The sequence below is a fragment of the Pristis pectinata genome, chromosome 15, assembly GCF_009764475.1.
Source record: "Pristis pectinata isolate sPriPec2 chromosome 15, sPriPec2.1.pri, whole genome shotgun sequence".
Lineage (NCBI taxonomy): Eukaryota > Metazoa > Chordata > Chondrichthyes > Rhinopristiformes > Pristidae > Pristis > Pristis pectinata.
In genome coordinates, this window is record NC_067419.1 from 23,589,276 (window position 1) to 23,603,983 (window position 14,708).

A 14,708-nucleotide genomic window follows, 5' to 3' on the forward strand; every position below is an offset into this window, starting at 1 on the left:
TGTCTTGCAGTCATCGAAACTGCAAAGTTTCCAGTGCAGCAAATCCAAAACTGCATCTAGGCACTCACCAAAACTAGCTCCCAATACCTTTGCACTTCTCCATTAAAAAAAGTCTTTTAACTCTTAACCTCTTGCCTGATCACCACTTTCTTCACCCTATCATTCTCCAGCAACGTTCCCCTCATTTTCCACCAAATATTCTCTCCCTTCTCAAACATGGTATTAAAATATATGCACACTACTAGGACATCATTAAAAACAAATTCATAAAGCAAACAAAAAACACATATTTAATTGTCCTTTCTTCCAAACAGTATGCACTGCCTTATACGTTACACGTGGTTCCACCGGAAGCTGATCTGAAATGAACCTTCCCCAATACACCATGCTCTGTCTCAAGTTTTTTCTTTTACCTAGTTCAATCCATTCCAACTGTCATTCCCCCCAACCTTTCCAAACACTCTCTGCTTTAGACTTTCAACTATACCTGTTTAGAATTATTGTGCAATTTCCTACTTCTCTATATTCTTTAAGAATGGTTTCCTCCCACATTCCAAAGACGTACAGGTTAGGAAATTGTGGGCGTGCTACGTTGGCACCAGAAGCGTAGCTACACTTGCAGGCTGCCCCCAGAACATTCTATGCAAAAGCTGTATTTCACTGTCTTTCGATGTACATGTGACTAATAAAGATATCTTACATATTAATGAATGTAGTTAAAATATTAACCAGAAATTATGTTAAATGGACAAGTGTAATTTCAGAACACAAGTACAAGTTATAAAGTCATAGAGCAATATAGCACAGATACAGGCCCTTTGGCCCAACGAGTCCATACTGACCACATTGTCCACCTAGCTAGTCCCAATTTCTTGCATTCATCCCATATCCCTCCAGCTCCCCACCACCCCTCCCACCACTCTTCCATGTACCTATCCAAGTGCTTCTTAAATGATGCTATTGTACCTGCCTCAACCACTTCCTCTGGCAGCTCGTTCCATATACTCATCACCCTCTGTGTGGAAAAAGTTGCATCTCAGGTCCCTTTTAAATCTTACTCCTCTCATCCTGAATCCATGCCCCCCACTTTTGGACTCCCCTACCCTGGGGAAAAGACTGTTACCATCCACATTATCCAAGCCTCTCATAATTTTAAAACACATCTACAAGGTCACCCCTCATTCTCCTACCTTCCAAGGAAAAACCTAGCCTGGCCAACCTCTCCCTATAACTCAGGCCCTCTAGCCCTGGCAACATGCTTGTAAATCTTTTCTGCGCCCTTTCCAATTTAACTATGTCTTTCCTAAAACAGGGTGACCAAAACTATACACAGTACTCCCAAGTGCGGCCTCACCGACAACTTGTACAACTTCATCATAATGTCCCAACTCCTATACTCAATGCCCTGACTGAAGGCCAGCGTGCGAAATGCCTTTTTCCCCCACTGTCTACCCGTGACGCTGCTTTCAACGAACTATGCACTTGTATTCCTAGGTCTCTCTGTTCCATTATGTTCCCTAGTGCCCTACCATTCATAGTACAAATTCTACGCTGGTTTGACTTTCCAAAATGCATCAGCTCACACTCATCCGTAATGAAATCCATTTGCCAGTCCTCGGGCCACTTCCCTAACTGACCAAGATCCCCTGTAATCTACGATAACCTTCTTCACCATCAACAACACCTCCTAATTTCATGTCATCTGCAAATGGTAGCAGTCTTTTCCCCCAGTGTAGGGGGATCCAAAACTAGGGGGCATAGATTCAGGGTGAGAGGGGAAAAGATTTAAGAGGGACTTGAGGGGCAAATTTTTCATGCAGAGGGTGATGAATATATGGAACGAGCTGCCAGAGGAAGTGGTTGAGGCAGGTACAATTGTACCATTTAAGAAGCACTTGGATAGGTACGTGGAAGGGCGGGGCTTAGAGCAATATGGGCTGAACGCAGGAAATTGGGACTAGGCGGGCAGGTACCATGGTCAGCATGGGCTCATTGGGCTGAAGGTCCTCAACCACGCTATATGACTCTAAGCCTTGTGCATTCACATCCAAATCATTCATATAAATAACAAATAGCAAGGGTCCCAAAACCGACCCCTGTGGCACACCTCTGGTCATCAGTCTCCATCCCGAGAAACAACCTTGAACCACCACCCTCTGCTTCCTACCTCGAAGCCAATTTTGAATCCACCTAACTAGCTGTTCCTGGGATTCCATGGGACCCAACCTTCCAGACCAGCCTGCCATGCGGGACCTTGTCAAAAGCCTTGCTAAAGTCCAAACAGACAACATCCACTGCCCTACCCTCATCTACCCTTTTGGTTACCTCTTCAAAGAAAAGATTCATCAAACATGACTTACCATGCACAAAGCCATGCTGACTCCAACTAATCAGACTGTCTAGCCAAATGCTGGTAGATCCTGTCCTTCAGAATTCTCTCCAGTATCTTCTCCACTACTGACATCAGGCTGACTGGTCTGTAGTTCCCTGGCTTGTCCTTGCTGCCCTTCTCAAACAACAGAACAACATTAGCCACCTTCCAGTTTCTGGAAACTTCATCAGTGACTAAAGATGAAGCAAATATCTCCACAAGGGCCTCCACGATTTCTTCTCTTCCCATAAAGTCTGAGGATGTACTCGGTTAGGCCCTGGGGATTTATCCATCTTAATGCACTGTAAGGCTGCAAATACCTCCTCCCTGGTAATATGAATGTTCTCCAAAACATCTCCACTTATTTACCCTCATCTCTTGAGCAACCATGATTTTCTCCTCAGTAAACACAGAGGAGAAATATTCATTACAAATCCCACCCATCTCCTGTGGCTTGGGACATTGCTGGCCCTGCTAATCTCTAAGGGGACCCACTCTCTCCCTAGCCACCCTTTTACTGTTAATAATATCTACAGAACCTCTTGGGATTTTCCTTAACCTTATCTGCCAAGTCCATCACATACCCTCTTTGCTCCCGATTTCCCTCTCAAGTGTATTCTTAATCTTTTTATAGTCATCAAGGGATTCACTCGCCCCTGACCTCCTAAACCCAATGTATGCTTCCTTCTTTTTCTTGACCAGAGCCTCAATATCTCTCGTCTGCCAGAGTTCCCTAAACCTGCCAGGTTTACCCTTACCTTAACAGGAACATGCTGCCCCTGGACTCTTGATAACTCACTCTTAAAAGCCTCCCACTTGCACATTCATTCCTTTCTCTTCAAGGAGGCTCTCCCAATCAACCTCTGCTAGATCCTGCCTAGTTCCCTCAAAATTAGCCCTCCTCCAGTTTAGGATCCTAACCAGTGGACCTGTCTAAATGCAAAGAAATATTTTAAATATGAAGATACATATTAAAAAATAAGTGTAATGAAAGATCATCAAGTCAAAAGTTTAACTATTTAAAGAAACCAAAGACGTAAAGCTGCAACAAAACCTATAATTTTATACAAGCATATCTACTTATTATAAGGACATTCTTTCCTAATTAGAGTCTGGTTTATTAAAGTAAATTTCAAAATAAATAGCTACTTGTTTACTACATAACAGTTTCATTACTAGTGCTGAAATTTTACTAAAGCACTCGTGCAGACTCTTGCCTGTTCTCACTTTACCTTTCATACAGATTTAGAGTTTGCATGTTATTGCCATCATTTTGTCCATTGTTAAAATATACATTCTTATACAGTACTCGAGGCCCTTTAAAAGCTCTGTCAAATATTATATGAAGGCTGCATACACACATCTTCAGGATTAAAGGTTTAGGGGCCTAGATGTCTCCAGACAAATGCTGCCTTCAGAAGTATTGAAAAGTTTGCAACATAACACATTCCAGTGATGAAAAAGAAATTCACATCACTATCTTCAAAATTGCTCTTCACCTCATTCTTAAAAAAAATCCATTCATTTGTCAGCATTCAAATGAAGAACTGGCAACCACCATGAAACAAATTAATCAAGCATCCTGCATCAAGCAGTTTTTGTTTTAACTCCATTTTGGGTCACATCTTTCAAACTTTATTGCCTCAAGATTAAAGGTCATCGGCTTTCACACATTAAAAGTTAATTCACAGAAGGCCAACAATGATTGTGTTTGAGGGACCACCACTGAGAAAGTCAGTTACACATAAAATCCAAGACATTATGCATTACTGAAAAGGCTGTAGACTAGAAAACACCTTTCCTTCGTGCACTTTGCCTTTGCTGAGTGCCCAGAGGAAATAAGGGTATAGGTTCATGACAAGGTTGTACAGAGTGAGATAGGTCTGCGTGTGTCTGTTAAAATAGGAAATGGATTCACCAAATCAGTACTGTTAAAAGAGTTTGAAGTTGAGACTGTTCAGAGGGTTGGGCTGGGAAATCAACAGAGGGGTCAGGGCAAGAGATGGTTTGGTGGTCAGGTCAAAGGGAGTTGGTGGGAGTGGAAAGAGAAGGCAGCATGTTTCGGGAGGGGTGTAGTGTGGAAGGCAAGCTAGGGAGAGCTAGTTATGTCTGTTCTTTAACAGAGATCTATCCAAGTCAGACATACAGGAGAATGTGGAATGAAAAATCATGGGCTTCACTATTCAAACTCAAGTCCCTCATATTTAGGAATTTTTTTTTTGCAGAAATTGAATTATTCTGACCAAAAAAAAATGCACACATCAAGTACCCCAAATATATTGATTTTCCATTGCTTCTCTCATTACAGTTTTTAGGCCAAGTTCGCATATTCTACCTCAAGATTATTTTGGATTATGTATTCAGTGCAGCCTCTTAACACAATTCATATTTGTCATTTGTGTTGTTTTGACCACAGTCTGGTGGAAATTCCAGGCTAACTTGTCTATTCCACATTAGGATTCCTCTTTAGAATGCCCCTTATTGTGTGCAAGTACAAAGTAAACTATTTTAGACTTTTATGGAGTCTCATGGTGCTCAAATATTTGACCACCCAATTCAAATTTATACCTAGACACTCAGGAAACTGGGGCAAATATTGATTTCTTATCTTTCCTAGAGTCAGAGGTATACAGCACGGAAACAGGCCCTTCGGCCCAACTCATCTAGGCTGACCAAGATGTCTGTCCAAGCTAGTTCCATTTGCCTGTGTTTGGTCCATATTCCTCAAACCTTTTCTATCCATGTACTAAATGTCCTAATTGTACCCATCTCTACAGCTTCCTCTGGCAGCTTGTTCCATACACCCACCACCCACTGTGGGGGAAAAAGCTTTCCTTCACATCACTTTTAAATTTTTCCTCTTTCACCCTAACCTATATAGTTTTGGACTTCTCTACCCTGGGAAAAAGACCATGACTATTCACCTTATCTATGCCCCTCATGGATTTCATAAACCTTTATAAGGTCATCCTCAGCTTCCCTCACTCCAGGGAAAAAATTCCCAGCCTATCCATCCTCTCCTTATAACTCAAGCCCTCCAGTCCCAGTAACATCCTCATGAATTATTTCTGCGCCCTTGCCAGCTTGATGGCATCCTTTCTATAGCTGGGCAACCAGAATAGTGCACAATACTCCAAGTGTGGTCTCACCAACTACTTAGTACAGTTGTGATATAACGTCCTACTCGTGTACTCTGTACCTTGACCAATGAAGGCAAGCATGCCAAACACCTTCTTCACCACTCTCTGTTGAAAAGTCAGTCTTAAATGTTAAATGTTTCTCTTCCCACAGATGCTGCCTGACCTGTTGAGTATTTCCAATATTTTGTGTTTTAATTTCAAATTTCCAGCTTTTGCTAATATAAACTGGTTAGGATTTTTGAAGTTCCCCCTCCCACCCTCAAACCTTATCTTTATTTTCTTCTCAGTCACTGTCATTATAAATTTTTTTCCTGACTCACAACTTGCTGCTGGGAATTAGGTTTTAAACACATAAGGTTATTAGACTCAAGATCTTAGACATGCAAGACCATTAGGTTGAACGTGCTTGATAATTTTTTTTTTAAATCAGGATAGATTTTCTCAAATTGATTTTTTTTAAAAACAAGCATTGGGACAGACAAAATCAAGAAAGGAAGTATGTTTTCTCACAAACAAAATGCTTTCAAAACAGATACAGCTTTCCCTTGCCTTTTAAACTAAACTATTTCAACCTTGCTATAGAAAATGCCAAAAAAAAAGTTAATTAAAAAAATGTCTTATGCCAATTTATTAAATGTTATTTTAAATGACAATATTAAATTTTGCCAAGGGCAAATGATCAAAATTATATATATATATATTCTCCCTGGGGGGGGGGGGGGGATAAAAAACAGCCAACAATTTGATTCCAGTTAAACTGAATTAGTCTCTTCTCTGCTTAATTGATTCAAACAATAAAACAAAAAGTTACATATTGTTAAAAAGGTCATCGCTGTTTCAATTTATCACAGTTACTGCAAGCGTTTAGAGTATGTAGTTTTGTTCACATAATTCACCAAAAGACTCATGATGATACCAAAACAAAGATAAATAAATATATCAAAGTTTTTTTTTGTGGTTAATAAGCATAGGTCTACGAGGTTTCCTGACAGTTTTGTGAATAAATGCACAACTTGATACTGAGCCTTACAGACCTAGCTTCACCAGTGATAAATTAAGCAACGTCATCCAGGGCAACAGTTGGCCTCAGTCATCCTTACACTCTGGGGAGTGATAAAAAGTGTTCCTACTCTTTATTGCTAATTAATCACTTCTTATGTTATGCATAGATATTGGGCAAAAGTGGATCCAACCTCAACTACAAGGCTATTTTCTTTCAACTACGAGTTGGTCTTCATAGTCTCAGCTAACTTATAAAGAATAACTCTTGGGAGAAATAATTTTGTTGGTACTCATATTAAATCAGATCCACAATGAGTCAGCATGATCAAAAAATGTTCAGAAAATGTATACATGAACTTTAGTTTGAGACTATTTTCTAAAGATGAACTTCATAAGAAGTTTTAAGAACATGCATTTGCAAGATTAGCTACTTAAATGCATGACCCCATGACTCCTTGACATTCTGCAAGCAGGAAATAGGCTTAGCAGAAACTTGAGAAAGGGTAATTTCTTCTGCAAGTCTTCAATTTGAAGCTGCATAACTCAAATTTATACACATTTGAAAAGAGAGGTGGGATTTTCAATAACCCTTTAAGAAACACCTCTCTTTACATCCCTCCTGTCAGAAAACATCTATTAAACAATACTTTTGTCATTCATCAACTTCTCATTCATGCGCTGGGACTATTGTTGTTTGTCGTCTATATCAACGACCTAGATGATAATGTGGTAAATTGGATCAGCAAGTTTGCTGATGACACTAAGATTGGAGGTGTTGTGGACAGCGAGGAAGGCTTTCAAAGCTTGCAGAGGGATCTGGACCAACGGGAAAAATGGGCCAGAAAATGGCAGATGGAATTTAATGCAGACAAGTGTGAGGTGTTGCATTTTGAAGGACAAATCAAGGTAGGACATACACAGTAAATGGTAGGGCACTGAGGAGTGTGGAGGAACAAAGGGATCTGGGAGTTCAGATACATAATTCCATGAAAGTGGCATCACAGATAGACAGGGTTGTAAAGAAGGCTTTTGGCATCCTGGCATTCATAACTCAAAGTATTGAGTACAGGAGTTGGGACGTTATGGTGAGTTGGTATGAGACATTGGTGAGGCCAAATTTGGAGTATTGTGTGCAGTTCTGGTCACTTAACTATAGGAAGGATATTTGTAAGATTGAAAGAGTGCACAGAAGATTTACTAGAATGTTGCCAGGTCTTCAGGAGTTGAGTTACCGGGAAAGATTGAACAGGTCTGGACTTTATTCCTTGGAGCGTAGAAGAATGAGGGGAGATTTGATAGAGGTTTACAAAATTATGAGGGGTATAGACAGAGTTAATGCGAGTAGGCTCTTTCCACCTAGATTAGGAGAGATAAGTACAAGAGGACATGGCTTTAGGGTGAAAGGGGAAAGGTTTAGGGGGAACTTCTTCACTCAGAGTGGTGGGAGTGAGGAATGAGCTGCCATCTGATGTGGTAAATGCAGGATCACTCTTAAGTTTTAAGAATAAATTGGATAGATGGAGGGGAGAGGTCTGGACGGTTATGGACCGAGTGCAGGTCAATGGGACTAGCGGAATAAAGTTTTAGCACATACTAGAAGGGCCGAATGGCCTGTTTTCTGTGCTGTAGTGTTCTATGGTTCCAAGTGCCCACATTCTTTTTAATACCTTAATGCTTTAACTGTATTGACAACCTTCCCATGTGGCCTCTTATCAAATGTGTTCTCCTTTCCTCAGGCTTTTGAATTTCCAGGAATTCAGCCAACTATGCGCCATAGACTCAGATTATCATTTCTATAAACTGCAATGTTACAACTCATTTATTTTGTAACAATTCTTTCATATACATTTAACATATACAGTTTTTTTGATTGAATCTGTCACAAACATAGCTCGTTAGCATTGTTACCATTCCTTTTCAAGATTTTGTTACCATTCTGCCATGACCAAAACAGAATTAATCTACAACACTAATCACATCCCTATATACAAAAACATTCTTTCTGCCAAGGTATCAAACTACTCTTACAATGACAGGCAAGTATCCATCAGCATTTCATCATAGTAATTTACAATTCAAAATGTTCAAGCAATCACACAACAAAGTAAATTTTTGTATTGCCCGCTGATTTATTCAGCTTGTAGACAAGGCATGAAAATTTCAAAACATTAAGCATTGTGATTCACAGAAACAATAGTTAAAGCCTTAGAACATTAGTGAAATGAGTTAAATTAGCAATGAATTAGGGCAAGTTTTTGCAACCTTACCACATCCAGTCAGGTGCATTAGCAGTGGATAATTAAAAAGCTAATGTGAAATTCCACGAACTACTCATCCTCAATGATAGTGAAGTCCAATCCATAATAATTCATGGATCTCATTTTGGTCCTGTCTCATGACAATAATTCTAACCATTAAATCACTGAAACAGATTACGATTGCTCTCTAACTGAAAGCAATTTTAACATATCCAAAAATTTCATAGTCAATGTCGACTACTTGTTCACATGAAACTACAAAATTACTACTGGAATGCCCTGGAGCAGCATTTAGACCCATTAGAAACATAATCACTAAATTGGGCCAGAGCAATATTCAAATTTATGCAATTCAGAGGTCAGTTATTAATTCAATTTTTTTTTATATGAATTGTTTTGTGGTTTAGTGTTGATACATACAAATCAATCTCTTGAAAATATTTTAAATGATCTGATTCCGATGGAAAGCATTATTAAAACATCACAGCAAGCTTAACGTACCAATCGCGGAAATATCTCTTCAGTCACTATATTCAATTGCACTTAAAAATCAGAAGCATTATGTCTCAAATGCTAAATGCCACCTTATTTGGCAAAAATGCTGCCATTCCTATAATCAAACACCTGCAAAAGAGGAGTTCAAGTTGCAGACTGTGAAAGGGCTGCTCCAACATGATGGATCATAGGGCAGCAAATGGCGCAGACTTTACTGACACTGAAGTCTGTAGATCCAAGCAAACTCTATCTTCCCGAGTTCATCGGGACCTCTGGTGCAACCCCAGATTATGCATCGTTGTGTCTGACTCCACACCTGTATCAGCTCAGATACAGGCACTTCAAGGAACGAGCAGCCAGAGACTGAAAGCAAGGGTCTCATTTCATAACAGGCATTGGGACTAGAGGGCTGCAGGCAGCTCAAACAGGAATAGAAGGTGCTCTGAGATCTGGTCAGAGGAGACAGCAGTTCTGACCAAGAGGACACAGATGACCAGCATGAGAAAATATACCAAGGTAATTGACTCGCCCCACTGACAATTTGCTGCAGCTCAGAAGACCACATACAAATCCATTTCGACACTCCAATATATTGTCACTTGGAGCCTGAAGTATAAACTTAACTGCTGAGGTGCTACAAAATTCCCAGCTTTCGCTACTGCCATCCCATAATGGCACGGTCTCATGTTTTTTCTTGCTGTACTGCATCCCCAAACTGCTTGCTGTATTGATGGGATAGAAAGTCTGAGGACACTTGCTGTTTGTGGATGTCCAATACAGCCACCTGAGATGAGTACATGAATCAGCCTTCCAAGTACTCTAGCTGCAGCCACAGTGAGGGACACGCACTATAGTTGGAGAATTACTAAACCAACAAAGGTTCTGATTGAGAAACAAGATATGCATCATTCCCTTCTGTGCAAATTTCCACTCCTTTTAATATCTGCAATGTAATAAATTGGCTTCAACCGGTTGAAATAAATCATTATTTCTGCAATGCCTGCCTGTGAAAAGCTGAGCACTTCATAAACATCTTACACATAGAGGATAGTTCAACATGACAGAGCAAACAGTATTTCTATGTATATATTGGCATCTCAGTAAAATTTTCAATCAGATACATTATTTTGAACTAACCAAAACCATATTTTTTTTAAAAACACACTGACCAGAAATCACACAGGATTTTCATTTCACTGTTGACTGTTAAGGAAAACTATTAGGAACACTGCCAAACCACAGTCCTTTTCCTATCCTTTCTCAATTCCTTGAGCAATGCTTTAACTAATTTTATCTACACCATATCACACTGACAAAATTAATTAGACAGCTCACCATGTTATTTCACAGACATTTCCTATCTGCTGACTAGCATTTTGAAAGTCTGTTTGTTGCCATGCAATGTTTTAAATTCTCATCATTACAACAATGCCCAATTATTAGCGATGATATAAATAAAAGGTAAAATTAAAGAATGCATACCCAATCAACACATTCCTATTGATAACATTCAGTTTAGTGTACCTTAAACATGATGATATTACCAATGTTGGAACTCAGTTTAGTTTGAATATCTCAATGCAAGGAGATGCAGGGGCCCTGGCAGAAATATTTAAAATGTCCTTAGCCACATGTGAGGTGCCAGAGAACTCGAGGATAGCCAATGTTGTTCTGTTATTTAAGAAAGGCTCTAAGAATAAGCCGGGAAATTATAGGCCAGTGAGCCTAACGTCAGTTGTGGGTAAATTATTGAAAGGTATTCTAAGGGATGGGATATTCAAGTATTTGGATAGACAGGGCCTGATTAGGGATAGTCAACATGGCTTTGTTCCTGGTAGGTCATGTCTAACCAATCTTATAGATTTCTTCGAGGAGGTTACCAAGAAGGTCAATGAGGGAAAGGTAGAGGATGTTGTCTACATGGACTTTAGCAAGGTCTTTGACAAAGTCCCGCATGGGAGGCTCCAGAAGGTTAAGCACTTGGCATTCAGGATGAAGTAGCCAATTGGATTCAACGTTGGCTTGGCGGGAGAAGCCAGAGAGTGGTAGCAGATGGTTCTCTCTCTGACTGGAGGCCGGTGACTAGTGGTGTGCCACAGGGATCAGTACTGGATCCATTGTTGTTGATCATCTATATTAATGATTTAGATGATAATGTGGTAAACTGGATCAGCAAATTGGAATAAACACCAAGATTAGGGGCGTAGTGGACAGCAAGGAAGGCTATCAAAGCTTGCAGCGTGATCTTGACCAGCTAGGAAAATGGGCTGAAAAATGGCAGATGAAATTTAATGCAGACAAGTGTTGCACTTTGGGAGGACGAACCAGGGTAAGACTTGTACAGTGAATGGTAGGGCTCAGAGGTGTGTGGTAGAACAGAGGGACCTGGGAATACAGATCCATAGTTCCTTGAAAGTGGCGTCACAGGTAGATATGATCGTAAAGAGAGATTTTGGCACTTTGGCCTTCATAAATCAGGGCACTGAGTACAGGAGTTGGAATAACACACATAAGATACTGGAGGAACATAGCAGGTCAGGCAGCATCTATAGGGAGAAATAAACAGTTGACATTTTGGGTCGAGACCCTTCATCAGGACTGGAAAAGAAGAGGGCAGAAGCCAGAATGAGACAGTTGGGGGGGGGGGGGGGGGTAGGAAGTGCAGGCAGGTGATAGGCGAGTCCAGGCGAGAGGGGGAAGGTAGGAGGGTGGGGGAGGGAGGAAATGCAAGAAGCTGACAGGGGATAGATAGAAGAGGCAAGGGGCTGAAGGAGGAGGAATCTGGTAGGAGGGCAGTGGACCTGTAAAAAAATGGAGGGAGGTGTGGAATAGATGGGCAGGTCATGAGCATGGCTGGGGAAGGGATGGGCAGGTCATGAGGGTGGGGAAAGGGGAAAGAGAAGGGGGGGGAAGGGGCCACAGGAATGGAAGACAAAGGAGAGGGAAGAAAGGGGGGGGGGGGGACATAAAAAAAAAAGAGAAGAGGGGAGGGGTTACCAGGTTAGAGAAATTGATGCTGAGGCATCAAGTTACGATGTTACGCTGAAGTTGTACAGGATGTTGGTGAGGCCGAATTTGGAGTATTGTATGCAGTTCTGGCCACCTACCTACAGGAAAGGTATCGATAAGCTTAAAAGAGTGCAGAGAAAATTTACAAGGATGTGCCAGGACTTGAGGACCTGAGCTATAGGGAAAGGTTGAATAGTTTAGGACTTCATTCCCTGGAGTGCAGGAGAATGAGGGGAGATCTTATAGAGGTATACAAAATTATGAAGGGTCTAGATAGGGTGAATGCAGTCAGCCTCCCCCCACTACCACCACCACCCCCCCCCCCCCCCCCACCAAGGTTGGGTGAGGCTAGAACTAGAGGACATAGGTTTAGGGTGAAAGGTGAAATATATAAGGGGAATATGAGGGGGAACTTCTTCACTCAGAGGGTGGTGCGAGTGTGGAATGAGCTGCCAGTGGAAATGGTAGATGCAGGTTCAATTGTAACATTTAAGGGAGGTTTGGATAGGTACATGGATGGGAGGGGTTTGGAGGGATATGGTCCAGGTGCAGGTAGATGGGACTAGGCAAAAGATCAGGTCGGTATGGACTAGATTGGCCAAAGGGCCTGTTTCTGTGCTGTAGTACTCTGAGATTATTAACAAGGTGAAGATCTTAAATCAACATCTGTGAAGAACTTGGATTATCTTTAGCTACATTATACTGTAACAGATGCAGCATTGCTGTCATCTGAAATGCATTGTAAACACATTACATGTGAGGATTGCAGCTGAGAGATTATGAAAAGCGCTGATTTTTTATGGCTCATGTTTTCATACAAACATATAAATGAGGAGGACTAGGTCATTTGGCCCCTTGAACTTGCTCCACCATTTAATAAGATCATGATCTGGCTGTAACCTTATCTCCACATTACTGTCTACCCATGATAACAGGCAGCACTATGGTACAGAAGTTGGCATCACTGCCTCATTACTCCAGGAACACAGGTTTGATCCCAAGACTGGGTGCTCTCTGTGTAGAGTTTCCACGTTATCCCTAAGGCCACGTGGTTTTCCCTTGGTGCTCTGGTTTCCTCCCACATCTCAAAGACATGCTGATTGCTAGATTAACCTGGGGAAGATTAATGTGCTCTCTTCATATGCCCATCAACTTCCCCAGATTCTCCTAGGTGGGGAAGTTGATGGGCAGGTGAAGAGAACAGATTACTGGGAAACAATTGTGGGAATGCAATTGTTGGGATTTCTCCAAGAGCAGTCATAGACTTGGTGGGCTGAGTGGCCTCCTATGTCATTACGACTATGATATATGAATACCTTTCACCCTCTTGCTTATTAAGAAGCAATTGACCTCTGCCTTAAAAATATTCAAAGATTCTGCTTCTACTGCCTTTGAAGAGTTTCAAAGACTCAGGATCCTTAGAAAAAAAATTTACTAGTGTCTTAAATGGGAAACCCCCCCGCAAACCCCCCCCCCCCCACGGTTCTAGATTATCCCAAAGAAAATTCCCTCCACATCCACTTTTACTTTCCTAAATTTCAGTGGGTAAGGCTAGTCTATCTGAAATTCCTCAGAAGACAAAATGCCCAATCCACATTAGTTTAAAAAGGTTCTATGAACCACTTCCAAGATATTAACATCCTTCCTTAAATAAGAGGACCAATAATGTACACAACATTCCAGAGGTGAAGGATCACATCTCTACTTTTATATTCAATTCCCTTCACGATAAGCTATCATATTCTGTTATATTTCCTAATTAGTTGCTGTACCTGCATACCAGTGGATTGTAAATCAGTCACCAGGATGCCTGGGTCCCTCTGAATCTCAAAATTCAGCAATCTCTCACCATTTTGATAATATGTTTCTTTTTATTTTCTCCTGCCAAAGTGTACAGATTTAAATTTTTCCCACATTATGCTCCAAATGCCAGATCTTTGCCCATCACTTAACCTATCTGTATCTCTCTGGAGCCCCCTTAGATCCTCTTTACAACTCACTTTCCTACCTACCTCTGCGTGACTTACGAAATGTAGCATTCATACCTTTGGTGCCTTCATCCAAGTCATTTGTATAAAGTAAATGCCCAGCACTGATCCTTAAGTACAGCAACTCTGAGAAGTCTGAAAGTTAGATGAAAGTTGGTGGTGTTCTTCATGACAGTGGGTTCACTTAATGTAAAACTTTAGTTTTAAATTTTAATTAAGACGAGATTTTATTTACAATATATTGTTAACTGTGGATGAAAAAGGGTGTCCAAAATTTTTGTAGAACTGTTAAATCAGGGATTGATAGAATTAAATGACTGCACTCTAATTCAGAGTTCAATTTTTGTGGGGTGTATGAGGGAAGATACCAGTACATTTCTACTTTGATTACACTGTGGGCTGAGGGAATCCATGATTCATCAGCTGCCGCTTGTCATCTCTTCTA

At 40.8% G+C, this 14,708-nt stretch overlaps 1 protein-coding gene across 4 annotated transcripts in view; it reads right to left on the reverse strand.

The window, feature by feature from the left end:
* dusp16 (dual specificity phosphatase 16) overlaps positions 1-14,708 on the reverse strand; it is a 57,069-nt gene that overhangs the window by 26,461 nt on the left and 15,900 nt on the right. The window contains exon 2 of one of the 4 annotated variants that reach the window (XM_052030363.1): positions 2,361-2,506. The exons of 2 other annotated variants lie outside the window; for them this stretch is intronic. The gene's annotated coding sequence lies outside the window, so the exon portion shown is untranslated. Of the gene's footprint in view, positions 1-2,360; positions 2,507-14,320; positions 14,399-14,708 lie in introns of all 4 variants that reach the window. One more of the 4 variants, XM_052030364.1, reaches the window with a different exon arrangement.